The sequence below is a fragment of the Mesocricetus auratus genome, unplaced genomic scaffold (assembly GCF_017639785.1).
Source record: "Mesocricetus auratus isolate SY011 unplaced genomic scaffold, BCM_Maur_2.0 Super-Scaffold_100018, whole genome shotgun sequence".
Taxonomy (NCBI): domain Eukaryota; kingdom Metazoa; phylum Chordata; class Mammalia; order Rodentia; family Cricetidae; genus Mesocricetus; species Mesocricetus auratus.
The window spans coordinates 49982385-49999279 of record NW_024429199.1 but is presented as its reverse complement, the minus strand read 5'-3'; the positions used below and the strand labels follow the sequence as shown (position 1 = coordinate 49999279).

At 46.8% G+C, this 16895-nt stretch overlaps 1 long non-coding RNA gene across 1 annotated transcript; it reads left to right on the top strand.

Annotated features, from left to right (window-relative positions):
- The first annotated feature begins 5349 nt into the window (after positions 1–5349).
- Positions 5350–15409, top strand: LOC110343366. The gene is made up of 4 exons (XR_005869542.1): positions 5350–5447; positions 6918–7001; positions 13733–13916; positions 15135–15409. It is a non-coding gene; the product is annotated as an uncharacterized LOC110343366 (long non-coding RNA).
- Positions 15410–16895: the final 1486 nt, after the last annotated feature.

Genomic DNA, 16895 nt, shown 5'->3' with positions numbered 1-16895 from the left:
TGGAGCTACTACCCCTTTTGTTTCCTGCAATGAGAGTGTTTGTCCCGGGGTCCAGGGGACATGTATTCTCTCAGAGGGCCGTTACCAACGCCTGTCATCATGACCTGGCATGTTGTATGTCAAGAACTCGGAAACACGTGGGTTGGTTGCAAGCAAGCGTGCGTGGATTGCCTGTTAGCCTTTGAAGAATGTAAGAACTGGGCCCCTGGCAGCTTTTCTAGGAGCCGGGGGTGAGGCGGGAGAGTGGAGAGGTGGAGGGAACACCTCCACCTTCAGCTAAGCTGGTGGAGTTTCTGAGTGCCCGTAGTTCCTGGGCCAGCTGCCAGTTCTAATCCCAGACCAGGCTGGCCTTAAGCCAGACTGGCTGATCCAGGATAGAGCCAGAGCATGCCCCCAGCTCCCACTCGCCTCGCACAGCTGGCTGCTCACTGGTCCAACCATAAATAGAAAATAGAGTTCAGGCCTTCCTGGCGGGGCAAGACGGGCAGAGTCTCAGCCAGGAGAGCCGTGCCACACAGCCACCCCAGGGGGTTCCAGGTGCTTCTTCAGAGCGACGAGGACTCCCCCAAAGGGGTGTCCTTTCACGGGCGGGACAGGACAGGAGGTACTTTGTCGAGGAGTCAGAATTTAGCTTGAAGCACAGAACCGCTTGGATTCGCAAGTCTCTTTAGGCTGGTGTGTGGGGGTGGGGAGCAGGTGGACGAGGGTGCTGTACTGTGTCTGTGTCCCCCTCCTGCTGTGGATGCCGAGAACCGATGCCTTAATTCCCCTCTGTATCGTGCCATGTCCTTGGTTCCCCAAATCCAGTAGCCCACTCTTACTAGAAAGCAGAGTGGGGGCATAGGATCACATCCCATGAGCAGGAGCCTCTGCGGTGGCCCGTGTCTGCCTCCGTTACACGGGGCACGGGAAGCTACACGGCTTCTCTCTCCATTGCTAGCAGAACGGTGGTTTCATCTTCCTAAGCGAGTTCGTCTTGCTCTCTCCTGTTCCCTCTAGGAGCAGTGTGTTCGCCGCCAGTCATGCAGGACCGTGTGGACTTGGTCTCCTAAATTTATCTGGCCTCAGTCTCCACCATCAAGTGAAAACTGCCCAGGCTTTTGTCACAATGCTGGGCCAGGACCTGGGAAAGCAGGAAGAGGTTCCTTCGACTCTGACTTAGGCACATTTTCCGTCGTGACTCAGCCAGTGTCTTCACCCTTGGGTCTCAAGGTGGGGACCTCGGGGGAAGCCTGCCCTCTACCCAGATCACTGGGCATAAGGCTTACCTTGGAGGCTCCCTTCCCTGATACCAAAGACTAGAGGCAACACTTACGGAAGATGCAGATTCTTAGAGCTGCAACAAAAAGGCATCTGGGTCTCAGGTCTCGATGGATGTCACAGGCGAGGAAGCAAAAATGGGAAAATTTGGACCCCTGCAGCTGGCAGAATTTTGGAGGCAGCCCTGAATGTGAGAGGCAGCCCCATGGCAAGAGGCTGGGCCCCACCAGGGTCATTCTGGAGGACAAATGAATTGGTGGCATCCCTGCAGAACTAGGAATTGTGGGTCTAGCCACCATGCGTTTACTCCCTGAAGGAGCCTCTCTGTTTCGACACCATTCTCAAGGGCGCTACCACCTTGGATGCTGTCTGCTTGCTAGATTTGGCCCGAGGCCAGAACCCCACCCGTTTTCAGTTTCTTCCCTCTCCAGAAATAGATACCTGTGTATGTTTCTGATGAGCGTGCTAGCTCACCGTGTATTTGAAATATATATGTGGTCTATGTCTGTGCTCAGGCAGACCCACATTGTGAATAATACATACATCATCCCTTTCTCTCTCTGTCATGCCCCTTGCCCTGCCAGGCATCTTGGGAGCTAGATCTAAGTGGGGTGTTGTAGTAAGAAAAGACAGCATTTCCCGCATTCATCCATAATAAAATACCTCTTGTGGCATTCACAGCAGAAGTGTATTTTGTACAACTTCAGTTGCTTGCTTGTGGAATAGAAGAATGATGGGAGAATTTGCCACTGAATTCAGACTTGTCAAGTATTTACTTGGGCATCGTATTTCCAGTAACACATGATAACTGCAAACTAATTCAGGCTCTTCTCCAAAAATATTGCCTTTGGGGAAAGAGTAATTCTGGAATGCTGTGTATTGTCTTAGGTTTCTGTCACTGTGGTAAAACACGGTGAACTCAGTAGCTTGGGGAGGAACGTGTTTGTAGTCCCTGATCCAGAGAGGTCTAAGCAGGAGCAAGCATAGGAACTTAAGCAGAAGCCATGGTGTGTGTGTGTGTGTGTGTGTGTGTGTGTGTGTGTGTGTGTGTGTGTGTGTGTGCTGCTTGCTGGCTTGTCCTCATGACTGTCTCAGCCTGGTGTCTTGTACGTCCCAGGACTACCTGCCCAGGGTGGCATCACTCATGGTGATCTTGGCCTTCCCATATCAATCATTAATTAAGAAAATGCACTACAGGCCAATCTGGTGGTGCGGGAATGTTCTCAATTGAGTTTCCCCTTCCAAAATTACTCTAGTTTGTGTCAAGTTGACATAAAACTAGCCAGCCCACATGTCCTTCTAGATTTTTTTTACTATGTATCCAAAATACAAACAACATTAATTATGGGTTACAAGTAAAATGTTTACTGTAAATAGCATCACATGTATTTTATTCTATATCATGCTTGTTTTGTGTTTTTTTTCCTGCCTGTAGTAGTAATTCATGCTCTTTATAAAATATTTAAGCTACTTTGAAAGGAAACACAATGCCAGTAGTCACACTTTCCCCAAACAGTCATTTTAAAGATTGGGTATGAGTTGTCTTAGGACATTCCCAGGCATAAAACCTGCATTATTTATTTTACAGAAATGATGCATTCTAAGCATTGTAATCCAATTCTTTCTCATCAAGTATCCCTTGAACATCTCAACACTTTAAAAAAATCCTTAAGGTGACATATTTTGTTTTATGTTTATTGTTTACTTTTTCCGCTTTTAAATACAATTTCAAACAGTATCACACAAATATACTTTTCATATATCTTGGCTCAGTATGTACACACCATCAGTTTATAGAAGTGGAATGGTTTTAGATAAAAAAAAAAGTGAGTTTTTAATATTTTGAAGGTTACTGTCAAATAGATCTCCCAAGAAGAGTATGTCTATTCAAACACTTGTTAGCAGGTAGCTCTGGTTAGTCTGCCAGCACCCCAACATGGGAATAGTATTGGTCTTTTTCACTGGTGCGATTAACTCCCTGATTTACCTGCAAAGGCTGGCCCGGAACTGAAACCAGCTGTCCCTTGTCTGCTGTAAGATGCTGTGCTGATCCCAGGCTCTTCTGCTGTTGCAAGATCTCCTCTTCCCATAATGAGGTAAGACAGTACCTCCTTCCGGGAACCTTCCCACTATCTTCCCAGCCTCGTGGACTGACTCCCACTCCAGCAGAGATAATTCCAAACGTCCGTGGTCCCTGGTCATCTTGCGGTGATAGTATGTCTGGAAAGTCAGCTCAGAGTGTTGTCTTCTGGTTTACTTGGAAACAGCTCCTTCTTCCACTCAGCTAGAAACCTGAAGTGACGTTACATCTGGTGCCGTGTTCCAAGAGGAACCTTGTGCCTTGTGCGCGGCTGCTGTACTCCACAGAAAGAGATGATTTTCCAACAGCGGTGTCAAGACTGTGAATAAATGTTTGAAGCATAATCAAGGCTGAGGCCATGCTCTCCATCTGCTGAAGCTTTTGGTCACTCAGCCTTCTAGAGGCAGTTACTGTTAAGCCAAGATCTCAAGTATCCAGGTCCCATCCATGTGTCCTTCCTTAGGGTCGTAGCTTGGAGTTGGTTTTCTCAATAAGGGAACTTGAACACTGTTTATTTAAGTTTTGGGTCTTTCAAAATCTAAATCAGCCTCACTTTCAGACAGAAAATTTCCTTTTTGTCACTTGCCTTCTTCCAACCCCAGACAAAACAGATAAATGGGCTGAGAAAGAAATCAGAGAAACAGCACCCTTTAGAAGAGCCACAAACAACATAAAATGCCTTGGGGTAACACTAACCAAACAAGTGAAAGACCTGTATAACAAGAACTTTGAGTCTTTAAAGAAAGAAACTAAAGAAGATGCCAGAAAATGGAAAAATCTCCCTTGTTCTTGGATAGGTAGGATCAACATAGTAAAAATGGCAATCCTGCCTAAAGCAATTTACAGATTCAGTGCAATCCCTATCAAAATCCCAACACAATTCTTCACAGACCTTGAAAGAACAATACTCAACTTTATATGGAAAAACAAAAGACCCAGGATAGCCAAAACAACCCTGTACAATAAAGGAACTGCCAGAGGCATCATTATTCCTGACTTAAAGCTCTACTATAGAGCTATAGTCCTGAAAACAGCTTGTTACTGGCACAAAAATAGACAGGTAGACCAATGGAATTGAATTGAAAACCCTGATATTAACCCACACATGTATGAACATCTGATCTTTGACAAAAGGTAGGCCATCTTAGTAGTCAAGTATTTATGTGCTGGGCAGTCATAGATGGTGTTCTAGTTTGCTTTCTGTTGCTGTGAATACAGTCATCATAGCAACTTGGGGGTGTCATTTCGTTTACAGATCTGGATCACAGTTGGTCACTGAAAAAAAGTCAGAGCAGGAAGTCAAGGCCGGAACCTGGAGGTAGGAACTGAGGAAAAGCCTTAGAGGAATGAAAATTACTGGCTCGTTCCCCATAGGTTTGCTCAGTCTGGTTTTTTTTTGTATACTCCAGGATCATCTGCCCAGGGGTGGTTGTACACTCCGTGGTGAGGGCCTTCCCATGTCAACCATTAATCAAGAAAATGCCCAACAACGAAACAAGCAAACAAACAAAAAACCCAGCACAGTGATATATAGAAATATTTGTACTCTGATCACATTTTATTTTACAGAATGGAGGTTCCACATGTATGTACTTTTGGCCTAGCACACTTACTGACCTCTAACCTTGACCCTGACCCAGAAGGGCATGAATGGGTAGACTAAAACACTTTCCTAGACCCTAGATCTTGGTCTCTGTTTTATACACACATGAAAGGCAGACTAAGCCATGGTTTTTTTTTTTACATCAGGGAAGTCTTGCTTTTGGGTTCTTGTTAAGAAAGACTTGTTATTCTGTCATGTTGGCTACTCATCCTCTCACAGGGAGCCTTAGAGGCCCTTTGAAGGTTTTCCATGTACAGGGCCACCAGAGCTAGAAGTAAAGAAAGCTTCAATGTGAATTATCAAAGAAATAGTTCAATCCCACTTCAAATTCAATTTTCAGAATTTCATTTGGGTTTTTATTGAGTGTTTTTTTTTCCTGAGCAACTGTCCACCCTGATGCTCCAGTGGGTTGCTGTTGACTACAACTGAGGTGTGGATCCGGACCTGGTGGGTGATTTGGAGATGCCAGGATCCACCATACCATACCACCTGGTTGGTATTAAGGTATCTTTTCCTCCTTGGAATTACTGGTTTCACTGGATGTAGCTTTAGGCTCAACACTGACAAGGGAGGATGGAGGGCCCCAAGAGGCACTTGGTGCTAGCATACCTAGCAGAAAGCAAATGCCTAATGCCTTCTTCCCTTTTCCTTATGCCCTGAGCTTTGGGACCCTGTCTTCAGGTAGCCATGGTGGTATCAGGGATAGGAGGAGTCATGGGCTATAAGGACAGACCTTCTGTGTTGATTCAGGATTGAGGTCTAAGATAGTGTAAGCTTACTAATTTGTCATAAGCTGCCCTCCTGTCACTTGACCCCAGAGGATGGAGTAGAGAGATGCACACAGCATGACTGAGATTGGTGGCCTAGCTTCTTGTTCTGAGGAACAGCAAGGCACTCAGTTCTTGAACATACCAAGGTGTGTCACAGAGAGAGGAGATAGGACAGCATCCCCGAGGCTGTTCCTGAGTTCTCAGTGTGTCCTCTGACAGTGCAGGTATGGGCCTGGACTTTTTAAATGGCCCATGAGGGGCAGGTCGGTGCAGCAGAGACGGAGCTGGCATTGGCACCACAGCCCACACAGGCAGGTTAGAACCTGACGCATGAATGCAGCTGGGTTAACAGCCTGCTAAGTAAAAAAATAACCTCTGTAGAGGACTCAGAGTTCAGAGTCTCATGACATGAAAGTGAAAATACAGATGTTGTAGTAAAAATGACTTGACTCATGAATAAGCAGAAAATTCGGAATCTTCATGGGGGGGGAGGCAAGCACTAGACCCCAGTACTAACATGACGAAAGCACTGCGCTTTGCAAGTAAAGACTTCCAGACAATAGTTAAAGACCTTATAATGAGTGAGAGCAAACATCTGTGAGTGAAAAGGGTCTTTCTGTCTCAGCAAAGAAATTCATGTTCAAGGGAAAATCTCCATGGAAATTTGGGGACCGAAAAAAAATCTAAATAAAAAACACAGAAACAGATTGAAAGGATAAATAGCTTAGATGCATCTAAATAAAGAGCCCAGAGACAGGCTGAGAGATAAATAGCAAATGAGAAAGAAGAAAAAGCCCGTACAACTGAAGATAAACTCAAATGATCCAAAACAAGGAAATGCAGTATCTTGTGAGAAAATTCTGCTGATCTAACCGAGGGCACCCTGAAAGGTATGTGTTATATATGAGAGTCTGAGCAGAGAAGAGGAGAAGGGAGGCAAAGGAAAAATATTTTCTATTGTTGTATAACAGATCACCAAAAGCTCTGACTTAGAATGAGACCCACATGTTTACCTAGTTTACCACTGTGGTGGTTTGAAAGAAAATGACCCCCAAAGGGAATAGCACTATTAGGGGGTGTGGCCTTGTTGACATAGGCGTGGCCTTGTTGGAGGAAGTGTGTCACTGTGGGGGGCGGGCTTTGAGGTCTCTTTTGCTCAAGCTTCCCTCAGTGTGACACGGAGACCACTTCCTGTTGTCTATAGGACTTCGGCTACTTAGCCAGCACCATGTCTGCTTGCACACTAGCATGCTGCCCGCCGTGACGATATGGACTGAACCTCTGAACTGTAAGTGAGCCGCCGCAATGAAATGTTTTCCTTTTTCGAGTTTGCTGTGGCCGTGGTGTCCCTTCACAGCCATAGAAACCCTAACCAAGACAACTGTGGACTAGCGGTCAGGGTCTGCCTCCGCGGGATTCTCTGTGCCCTATCTTGGTAGTCAAAGTTCAGAGTCATCAGTGTCTCATACCCTCTTTAAGCTCATGATGTGACACAGTAGTTTCTGGAGTTTGCCAACATAGAACACCAGGGGGGTGTGAGTACAAAGTAAGGCTGGGCCCCACAAGAAAGGGTCTAGAAGCTTCAGGAGACTCAAGGCTTTACACTGGGCAGGTGGTTTGGCAGCTGCAGAGCACTTCAGAAACAGAATCACACCGCCGCTTGGCCAGGGGTGGTGACCAGGGCTGGTGGAAGTCAAACTGTCTTGTAAGAAAGAGTGTGGGTGAACTTTCAGGCCCAGGGTGGTGTCGGGAAGAGGTGTGTGTGGAGGGCAATGATGTTTGCAGTGGTTTTATCCAGTCCACAGTCTGCTGTCCAGTGTACAGGAGTAGCTGTAGACAGATACGTCTGTGACCAGATTTAACTGTTATGCCTCCAAAGCCCATTGTAAATGTCACTTTTATTCCCTTCCCGAACTCATGAAAGACTGATTATAATGTCTTGCAGGGCATGAGATGAGTTGCTCTTAGTCCAAGTGTCCTCGGTTTCCCTCTTTGTTCGCCGTCCTGGAAGTCAGTAGGGAGACACAGATGGAATCTTGCTCCAGTAGAATCCTGTTCACACTTCCAGGACTGCCAGGAAAAGCCCCATCCCTTTCTCAGAGTTTTCTTGATTATGCCAGGCTCATTAAGGACACTATCGCTCTCTGAAACTCATTTCTTAAAATTCCTTCACAGAAGCATTGAGACTAACGATTGAGTGAACAACCGTGTTGTGGAAATTGAATCTAAACAGGATTCCCCAATTTTGGCAAAAGACACACCTTTTTGCATTTGAGAAGTGAATTTTCAAGCTGAGTAAACTCACACCCATGCAGAGATACACCCTAATTAAACTTCTGAAAACCAAAATCTTGAAGGTAGCCAGAGGAAAAACAACTTCTTACCTATAGTGGAAAATGTGTACCAGTGAACCTCTCACCAGGAACTGTGAGAGTCAGAGGCAGGAGCACAGTATGTTTCATAAAGTAATGAGTTGTGTCCCTTCACATGATCCCCTTATACACTCCGGGCTGCTGGTGTAGCTGTGGGCCTGGCTACAGCTCAAGCTGTTGGCAGACTTCGGAGTCATTGGTGTGGGATTGATTTTGTAGGAGATCATGGAGGCTTCCACCCAGACTTCAAAGGAAGGTCTAGGAGGCCAGGCAGTGTATGGCAGGTTTAGAATTCCTGAGGCGGCGGGGGGGAGTCCCAGAGAGGACAGATATGAAGCTGTAAAACCAAAGCCAAGGATGCCAGGGTGACCGTAAGACGTTAGATGTTTGTGCTGAAAGAAATCACAGGGCAGCCATCAGAGCCAGCTAAACAGGGAGTCCATGGGGTGGGGGGGGGTGCGCAAATGTCTAGCTATTATAGAAGAGCAATTCTACTCAAGCCTGTTGGGACTCATATGTGACACCACACGCCCGGATGCCTCACATGGAACTGCAAGATTTAATGTCTGCCCTGCTGGGCTCCGGGGTTTGTGTTAGTCATCAGTTGTCTCTATGTTGCTATTCCTATCTTCTGGAATTTTGCCATTGTGCCTTGGCAGTGTGTAACTTGTTTATTTATTTATTTTTTATTGAGTTGTTGGTATTTTTTTTAACTTGTGTTTCTTTTCCCATTTTCTCCTGTCATTGAAAACAGATTCTTTTCTCATACAGTATAATCCTGATTATAGTTTTCCCCCTCCCTCCCACTCCTCCCAGTTCCTCTCCACCCCCCCCGTTCCCTTCCAGATCGTCCTTGACGATGGCTAAGCTCAATGTCTTAGCAGGGGCCTCAGTTGTTTGGGTTGTTTTTTAATTTTACAGGGGCTCATTGATAAGAGTTTCCCTGAGTCCCAGAGGCAACTTGGATTTGGATTTTTGAGTAATTCTGGAACTTTTGAGAATTTGGAAATTTCTTGAAGCTGGACTGAATGCATTTTTTTTTGCATCGTGTGAGATGGATGAGAGAGTCTTTGGGGGTTGGGGTGTTATTGTTTGGTTATGAAATGTCCTTCACGTGATGATGAGTTGGTCTGCAAGTCGAGATGTTATTAAGAGATGACTGTATCATGAAGGGGCTACCTTACCAGCAAGTTAGCCCCTTGATGAATTGATAGCTGGGTGGATTGTCGGGAAACAGGTTCTGGTTAGAGGAAGGTCAGTGGGGTGATGGGGGAATGTTCTTCTGTGTATATGTTTCTCTTATTGGTTGATGAGTAAAACACTGTTTGGCCAATAGAAGGAAGGAAGATAGTTGGAGCTAGGGAATGAGGAGAATTCTGGGGAGTGAGGCAGAGTGGTGCCTCAAAGAGATGCCTCCTTGTAGAGACGAGGAGGATAGGACACAGCAGGCATTCATTCTCCAATAAGATAAGGTCATGTTAGAAATACATAGATTAGTAGTTTTGGGTTAATAATTGAGACAGAGCTAGCCAATAAGAAGTTCTAGCCATCAGCCAACAGTTTTATAACTAACATTAGCATCCGTGTGTTTATTTGGGGCAAAGCAGCTGTAGGACCAGGCTGGAAAGAAAACTCCAGTTATAGTGGGGCACATTTTTGAAGGCTATTCTTTGTCCCTGGACCCTTACTATCTCCTCTCTGCCTCTTTTTTGTCATGGGGCAGGCCACTTTGATCTTGACCATCATGTTTTGTCTTGACCATACATGGGCCCAGAAGTAACAGGGCCAAGGGACTCTGCATGGGAACCTTTTGTATTTGTCACTTTCCTTGTTCCTGTGACCAAATACTTAACAAAAAAAGCAATTTAAGGGAGGAAGGGGTTATTCTGACTTAAGTTTGGGAGGACTAGTTCATCACTGCGGAGGGCGTGGCAGCGGACAGCTCTGAGGTCATGGGAGAGTGCTGCTTGCTCACATGTTGTCATATCAGAAAACAGACAGGGGGCAGGAGCAATATTTGGTTATAACCTTCAAGACTCTCCTCCAGTAACCTGCTTCCTCCAGCCAGGTGCCACCTCCCACAATTTCTATTTCCCAGAGCAGCCCCCCCTTGTGGGAACCAAGTGTTCAAATTCAGAATCTATCTGAGATATTTAACATCAAAACCACATGACCTTTGAGCTAGTGAGCCAAAATAAATCCCTCTTAAACTGTTTACTGCAAGTATTTGTCACAGTGTCAAAAAGTCGCCTGCATGTATCTATACACATTTATACATGCTCACGCATGTGCACACGCGCACGCGCACACACACATACACAATGCGTAGGCTAAAGGTCATAAAATATGGTTTGAAACAATTTAAAAAAGACAAATAAATGAGGAAACACTTATTTCTCTGACTGAAAAATTTGAAACTGCAAACATACCAGCTCACTCCACTTAACCTTCATACTTGACACGGTTCCAGTTGAAGAATTCTTGTTAGACTTTTACTTATACAGCTGACTCAAAAATGGCCAAAGCTAGTTCGAGAAGACTGAACTAAAAAAAAATCACCACTCAATCTTACAATCGATAGTAATGAAAGCGTTCTGATATTGGCTGAGACAGACACATAAATCATTGGGGGCAGAACAGATTACCCAGAACTGACCCTTGACAGCAATTCCGAGGCAGTTTGGTAGATAAGGGGTGTAGTTTTTAGAGATGCTTTTTGAAACAGTGGGATATCTGGTTGAAAAAAAAAAGAATGTTGATATATGAACCTTGAACCTTATAAGATGCAATATTAAATGTGAACTGTGAAACGTTTACAAGGAAACAGAAAGGAAAAGCTCCAGAATTAACTTTGGCCACAACGGTCTTAAAACACATAACAAAACATAACCCATGGAGAAAAAAAGATCAGTAACTCAAACGTCACTAAAACGGAACGCTTTTGGTCTGTCACAAATGCTACCAGGAAGGGAAAATTCGGGTAAACTATAGACCAGGAGAAAATTCTTGCAAATCATGTACATCAAAAGGGCTTGTCTTCAATATGTAAACAGCAATAAAAACTCAGTGGAAGGGAAGAAGCAGCTCAATGAAAAATGGGCCAAACACTTGGGTAGACAAGTTAACCGCAGGTAGGATCTGGTTCCTTACCTGTTGAGAGTGTGGCTGAGTAGCAGAGAGCTTGCCAGCTACATGCAGAAGCCAAAGTGCAATCCAAAAAAGAGAACGTCTGCGATAGCAAATATCCACAGTGTCACGTTATGATGAGGGTGCAGATCAACTAGGTTACGCGTACATGTCTGATGGGAGTATTAAAATAGCGCAATATTATGAAAGTCAGCCTGGGAATGTCTTATAAAGTTAAATAGCAATAGTCCTGCTCCCCAGGCTTACCATGGGAGAAGAGATCGTGCGCTCACACAGAGATCTGCATACAAATACACGTAGAAGCCGCTGTCTGTAGTTGGAGGAAACCAAGGTGAATTAAAATGTTTTCTTCCCAGGTGGCTAGGTGGCACACCCATGACACAGAACGCCATTCAGCGATAAGGAGAAATAACCCTGGCAAAACCAGAGGTATTTTCCCAACACAAAGAAGTCAGACCCCAGATTAGGCTCATGTCGTTGCATCTCTAAGACACCAGGAACGGAAGTGGAGGGCAGTGATTAGCTGCAGGGCTCTGTTAGCGGGACTGCATGAAGATTGTGGGAACTATGGGTGTCAGTATACTGTGTCCTGACTGGTTGTAGCATAGCAGACAAGCTTTTGGGACTCACAGACAGCTAGTAGGACTTTTCTGTGTATCATTGCCCATTGACACCACCAACCTGTATGTCTGTAGTTGTCCTAATGGGCTGTCAGACTAAGAGGCAATGGGGGGGCTTGAAGGAGGGGTTGGCAGAGCCAGAAAGCACCATAAAGGTTTGTGTGGAGGGTCATGGGATGTTATACTACTCATATGAAGCATCTGTGATGGAAAACGACCCGTATGGGCTCACCAACCCTGCCTTGAGCTCGTTCCCAAGGCTCTCAAGGCACAGGGTGCTGGCCTCAATCTCCTTGATGGAGAACAGGCTCCCGAGACCTATAGGAGGACAGAAGGGCATTGGGTGCCGCTTAGGAACAAACACTTATCCTTAGTTTGTTGGCATGTTCATTCCTGCGTGGTTCTGGACCCTGGAAAGCCCCAAGCTGGGGAGTGAGGGCTCCCAGAAGGGAGAAAGCAGCTCTCTATCATTGTTAGTCGGAGGAAATACTAAATTAATTTGACAAAAATTTCCTCTGAAGAGGAGTGAGTATGGAAAATACTTTAAAAAATTTTAGTCAAGCAGGCCATGGCCAATAAGAGCAGCTTCTCCCATTAACCACCAGGTCCAGTCTGACACGGACCCTTGGGAAGACAACAGCCCTTTCCATCAGAGCCCACATGAAGCTGCCATTCAGCAGGAAGAGCACCTGAGCAGGCTGAAGTGCTTACTCTTTACTGCCACTTGTTAAGAGGCTAGCTGGAAATGCCCCCTGCTGTCTTGTTTCCCTGTTCTCTTCCCTGTAGCTCAGGACTGTGGGCCTTGCTGCCTGGGTCCTGTGAACTGAGCTCAGGCCAGGCAGCCCTTCCTTAAAATGGCCATTACCTCCAAGACACAGGAGCGGGTCACACATCTTAGGTCTTCCCAGGAACGGGGACACCACCAGCGTTCCCGGTGGGCTTCCTAGAAGAAATCAACACAGCCGGGCCTAGGAGAGAAACAGAGCTGCTTCTGGCCACCCTCTCCTCACACTCTCAGTTTTATGAGGCCTGTGCAAATCAAGCCGGAGAGTGGTGTGCAGCGGTCATCGCTTCTCTGGGAGCGACTTGCAGGAAGACGCACAGGTTTGTTGGGGCGGCTGAGCTCACACGCTCATGAAGGCCTTCACCCAGTCAGACTGACGACGCTAAAGGGAATCCTGGACTGTGAGAGGTGACATCTGTGTGTCTGCAGTCCCCAATCACACTGACTGCTCTTTAACCACGCGCTGTCTCCCTGGCTAGCACTAGGGCCTGCATCCAGGTGGGATTCTGCGAAGAGGGTTTTCATTAAGGGCCACGGTTCTGTAGCCTGAACTTCGTTACGCATTGCTTTGCCCCAGAAGCTCAGGTCTGGTTCTCTCTCCTGTAGGTGGGCAGGGGCATTAACGCTGGTGCTCCTCGGAAAGACTGTGGTCTGGCATAGGTTCTTTGGTTTGAATTCATTCTGCTTAAAACCAAGTATTGTGTTTACAAAACAGAAGATTTTCTCCGCCGTTTCCTGTTCTTACAGTTCATGGCCTCTTGAAGAGGCCCCTGAAGCTGCAGGGTAGGCTGGCACCCAGCCAGGGCTTAATAGCATGTGGATGTTCTGATGCCCCCACTGGCTGGAGACCAGGGACACTGCCAGGTGGACATCCAGAGTGCCAGCAACTCCATTCCCACCCTTTATCTTCCTCACCAGCACCCAAGACCCCAGAGCCCTTCAGACCAAGGAGAACCCTGGGCTAAAGCAGAGCTTGTAGCAGTGGCCCTCCCTACTAGATAAGCAGCCACGGTTCTTCCCACAATTCATCACATAACACAGCTGCAGCAATGCAGGACACTAATGTGTTTTTTTTTTTACCTTACCGTGCATCCAGTGGGAGGACTGTGACCCCAGGGTATGACCTAGGGCGATTAAGGTCACTCAAGGAATGAAATGAGAGTCTGGGGTGAGACTCCAATCCCAGGCCCCCACCACAAACTTCACCAACGGCTTCATTCTTCGCTCCTGAGAAACCAGTCCCAGGCTGTCAAGGAATACCTGGTTCCTGACTATCCAAGGTAAGCCTTGGCATCAGCAGTGCTGGAGTTTCCAGGGCCCTTTATAAGTAAGAGGTCACAGCATATGCCTGGAGCTACGTAGGCAGCCTCGTCTAAAACAAGCCACTGGAATGAGGAGAATGGAGAGAAGGAAGGCTGGAGGGAGGGACATGTGACAAGGACAGAGCACAGATGTGGGGGGATGGACAAGGTGTCCCAGAGGTTGGCTGTTACGGGGGCCAGGAGAGACACTGGAAGAGGTCACAGGCTGGTGTCTAAAGCTTGGGACGAGGACGGTCAAGGGCGCACACGTGGGCATCTTGCTCTAATCGGCACCGTCTCCGCTTGTGCACAGCTGCATCTGTGCCTGTGCCTTTACCTGCATCTGCCTCTCCATTTGCATCTGACCTTGACTTCCAGGGGCTCTTGTTTGATGTGCTGCTGACCCTGACTTCAGGGGAGGCACTTGGCACTTGGAAGAGTTGAGCCCAGTGGGTGGGTGGGTCTTCTGGAGGTCAAACCTTTGCTTTTCTTTCCAGTCTTGTAACTTTTCTCTTCTGTGACAAAACAAACAAACAAACAAACAAACAAAAAACAACCAGATGGAAGAAGCTTAAAGGGAAGATTTATTTGGGCTTACAGTTTTAAAAGTATCAGCCCATCGTGGTAGGGAAGGCATGGTGGAGTTCATGGTGTTACCGTCAGGAGCCTGCAGCATGGTTTTCTCATAACCTGGTGGATCGGAAGGCCGAGAATTTGTCTAGAAATAGGTCTGGAGTTAGGAGGGTCGACATCTCAGTAACCTGATCCCAAAGATGTGCTATGGGGTCTAGAGCTCATATACCATGGATGTCTCTCATCACAAAGGTTTCACCCCTCAAAACCCCTCAAAAGCAGTGCCCTGGCCTGGGAAATAGGTATTCAGGCACATGAGCCTGTGGGGGAAATATTCTGCATTCAGATAACAACACCTCTCATTGGCGAGCTGTTGTAGCTCAGCATCAGCACTTAGGACCCTGTTCTTTGTCCAAGAATCATATCTATGCTCTTCATCCACCAACACAAACCTGAAGAATTTGTGCTGCCTGGCAGCGTCTGCGGTTGGTACCCATCAGTGCATGGTGTTGAGACCCTGAAGGGCAGAGCACAGGAGTGGTCTTGGGGAGGGATTCCTAGTCTATAGAGTCCTTTTTTTGAAATTATGTCTATGATGTTTAATCTTCCATGCCAACTTGGCAGGATCTGAAATTATCTAGGAGGAGACATGTCTGTAAGGGAACGGAGGTGAAAAAGATCCATCCTGAATTTTAGCGCATCGCCCTACAGGCCGGATTTCCACGCTGAATAAAGAGGGCAGAGTGAACTAAACGCCCGCATTCATCTAGCTTTCCTCCCCCGAGTGTGAATGCAATGGGACCAGCTGCTGCCTCAGGCCCTTGGCATCATTCCATCCCGCCATGAATGGACTGTATCCCTCTAGACTGTGAACCAAAATAAAGGGCCCTCTGGTTTGAGCTTTGCGAGGGATTCTTCTATATACCTCATTGTGCCAGTAAGCCTAGAGGTGTGATGAGGGAAATAAGCCAAACCAAATATGGCTTTGAGTTTGACATGGCAAAAAAAAAATAGTTGCCAAGTTGCATTCCATTCCATACAACGGAGTCGTTTAAGAAGTGTGTGTCATTTGCTGGTAGCATTTAAACTGACTGTTGGGCACATGAAATGTACGAGCAGCAGCCCCCATAGGAGCTCACCTTTGGGATAAAGCTACCCAGTCACTGGCCATCCTACAATGTCACTCCTCCCAAATCAACTCTCTGTACCCAAGGTTGCTGCCCTGGCTCCCTGTGGGCCAGGTATCTGCTTGTTGCTGAGACATCTGTGAGCATCTGCAGAGCAGGATGTGGGTCACTGACCAATGGAAAGTGCTGGTGTTTCCCAAACACCAGGGAGAGTGGAAATTTGCCTGAGTTAGCTTGACCCCACAGTGCCTTTGTAATTCAAGCAATAGAGGCAGTTTTCCCTTCTAATAGGACCGCAGACTTTTAAAGTGGGGCTGATCCTATCTCAACCCCACCCTCCCCAGGGCCAGCACAATAGTGCTATTCTCTCCTGCTTGTGGCTCAAAAATGTGGTTCCTGTAGAGTTTGGCTTGAAATTCTAGCCCCGGGTGATAAGAAACTGTCATTACAACTGCCCTTTGCTGGGGGATGTGGCGTGTGTGTGTGTGTGTGTGTGTGTGTGTGTGTGTGTGTGTGTGTGTGCGTGCGTGCGTGCGTGCGCGTGCGTGCGTGCGTGTGTGTGTGTGTGTGTGTGTGTGTGTGTGTGTTGTTCACATAAAACAGTTGAAGAGGTAAAAGCCAACTCTCTTCATACTCTCCAATTAGTGGTGACCTGGGAACTGCAGAGGGGCCCTTAGCAGCAACGGTTTGCATTGGCAGGGCAGTAAGAAGTCTGTCGTTGAAGAAAATAGCGCATGAAGTCTGTGGTGGGCTGATCCGCGAACGTCTTCCGCCAAAATTCAATTTAGATTATGGCTTTCACATCTGTGTGTTCATTGTTTGATCAAGCAGAGACGGCTGTTGGAACACTCTGCGACTACCCTCCTCATCTCATTGACTTTAGAGCCTCCTAGTGTTCCAGCTCCGTCTGGAGACTTCAACATGCTTGCACTCTGGCAGACCCCTCACCATTTCCCCTTGGAGGTCGCCTCTTGTTAGTAATTGGTCGTGTCATAAGAATGCTGCCAGAGATTATCCCGCCTACAACACAAAGGGCCACTGCGATGCAGGGAACCCTCAGGTGACTTGTGTGTGCTTGCTTTTGGAATCCAGGTGGATTTGTGCTGTTGTGGCCCTGTGGCTCCTTGTGAACAAAATATCTCAGTCACCTGTGGTTGAAGTGAGTCTGCTTTGTCTTTTTTTGTTGTTAATGAAGCTTAAGGGAAGGAAATCTGTTAGGGAGCTCAAATGTTATTTCTAATGAGCTAGTGAGAAGTGG